Source organism: Trachypithecus francoisi, unplaced genomic scaffold (genome assembly GCF_009764315.1).
Source record: "Trachypithecus francoisi isolate TF-2019V2 unplaced genomic scaffold, Tfra_2.0 Contig01579, whole genome shotgun sequence".
Taxonomy (NCBI): domain Eukaryota; kingdom Metazoa; phylum Chordata; class Mammalia; order Primates; family Cercopithecidae; genus Trachypithecus; species Trachypithecus francoisi.
This window is the reverse complement of record NW_022681442.1, coordinates 22152862-22155487: the sequence shown is the minus strand read 5'-3', so window position 1 is coordinate 22155487 and position 2626 is coordinate 22152862.

Genomic DNA, 2626 nt, shown 5'->3' with positions numbered 1-2626 from the left:
ATAGAGTATTTTAGCCATATCTATTCTCCTTTGGGAAGCTTCTGGCGTGGCAATAATATCTATCATCTTTCCTATTTCTGTTTTACTTCAATTTTAAGTTCATTTTCAACATCATTTATTGTCTCATCATATCTTCCTTGAGTCCTTGAAGCCTGCTGCTGTGTTGTTTTATTGAGCATCCTTTATAACATTTTTTAAAAATTCATGGAAACATCCTTGGTGAAAGTGTTTATCAAATTCATGGTCACATTTTTCTGGTGAATGAATTTTTGTCTTTCACTTGTTTTTCCTGTTTCTGTCCTCCTTTTTTCTCCCCTTTTGGTACATTTATAGCAATACTTGTGCTCACATAAATTTATATGACTCATCTTGGAATGAACCGAGTTCTCCCTGGATTTGCAATTGGTAGAAATTGTATGTGATTGAGGACCCAGAGCAGGATCTGGGTTAACAGAACTTGCCCCTGGACCACAGTGAGGTTCTTTGTGGCCCCAACTTGTAAGCATGTCTCGGTACTGCTTTACTTCTCCCAAAACAACAGAGATGAACTTCTGGAGGATGACACCAATGCAGATTGTCTTCTTTATCCTGTGTCACCAAGAGAATCCTTCCTACAAACATGACAATTGGTGTTTCTTCATTCAGCCCCTAACCTGCTTCTTCCTGCTACTTCGATGGGCCCAGTGATGCTCTCATTGCCACCTAAGCGTAACATTCTCAGGATTCCCAATCAGGAATTACTGGATTCTCTCAGGGTGTGACATAGACTCTGAAGAGCTTTGTTTCACCAGCTTTGCCATGAACATATTAACATGGATAATCCTTAGCTGTAAGCATTATCTCTCCGATCTTTCTGTATTCTCTCATATTCCTTTTTTCCTATTAGACCATAAGTGTTTTGGGAAGTCATTCCTAAAATGTTGTGATTCCGGTTACACATATCACCTTGTTTGTTTCTTTCTTGTTTCCTAATACCCTTATTGAGGTTTACTTGATATACAATAAACTGCACATATTTAAAGTATACAATTTGATGAGTTGATATACGTAAACACCCATGAAATAATCAACCACAATCAAAATAGTTTTCTTGTGACTGTTAACCCGGTCCTCTCCTTTTCTCGACAACCCCCCTCTTCATAACCCTTTTCCCTTACCTTTCCAGGTGATCCTTACTAATCTGCTGTCGTAGAGATTAGTTTGCATTCTTTTGAGGTTTTATAAATCAGATCACGCAGGATATATTCTTTTTTTTGTCTGGCTTCTTCATTTCTCATAGTTATTTTGAGACTTGTTCCTGTTGTTGCATGTATCCATAGTCAAGTCACTTTTACTGCTGTATAGGTATACCACAGACCGTTTATACATTCAACTATTGATGGACATTCAAACTGTGTACTGGTTTTGGTTACCACAGAGCTGCCATAAATTGTCTTCAAGTCTTGCATAGACATACACTTTCTTTGTTCCTGGTATTATACTTAGGAGTGGAATGGATAGATCATATGTAAGAGTATGATTAACCTGTTAAGAAGCTCCCAAACTGTCTGCCACAGTAGCTGTAACCATTTCACACCCCCAGCGGCAGTGTATTGAGAGTCTCAGTTCTGCCATATCCTTGCCAATAATTGGTATGATTCATCTCTTTTAATTTTGACAATTATGATATCGCCAAATATTATATATTATATATTGCCAAATATTATAATTGTCAAACTTTAAATATTTGGCAATATTATGTGGGGGATACCTCATTAAGTGATAATGATAATCATTTTATGTGCTTATTTGCCTATATATCTTTTTTGAGGAAATGTCTGTTGAATGATTTTACCCAATTTTTATGGAATTGTTTTATTATTATTGCCCTTTGAGGTTTCTTTATATGTTCTGAGTTTTAATCAGAAGTATGATTTGAAAATATGTTTTTCCAGTCAATTGTTTTTTATTCTCTTACCAGTGTCTTTTAAAAAGCAAATATTTTTAAAAACTTTTTGACAAAGTACAATTTAGCAATTTTTTTCTGGATAACCTTTTTTTGTTGTTGTACCTAAAAAGTATTTCACTACACTAAGGACACAAATCTTTCTTCTATGTTCTTTATATGTTTCATAGCTTTAGGTTTTGGATTTAGGTTTATGACCAATTGTTAGTTATTTTTCCTAAGTAAGGAAAAGAATGGGTTGACACTTATTTTGTGCATATAGACATCCAGTTTTTCCAGCATTATTTATTGAAAAGAATATACTTACTCCACTGATACATCTTTTTTAAATTGGTTTAGTTGGCCACCCTACCAGTTACTTGAAAACCTTTGCTTCACATACATTGCCTGGTATTTTCAGTCATTTCAGGTTGGAGAGCAAGCAGATCCCAGTTATTTTACCTTAACTGGAAGTGGAAGTCAGGACCTAGTTTTCAAATTGGTTTTTTGCACTTGATACTGGCTTTATAAACTCGGGTATTACCATCATTTCTATGTTGCAAATTTATAAGCTGAAATTCATGGGAGTTAAGAAATTTGCCCATACACAGAGTCGTGGCAGAAGATTGAATGATAGAAGCTTGCAAAACCCACAGCACAGTGTATGACACTGCAATTGCATAGCAGATTATAAACAAGAGA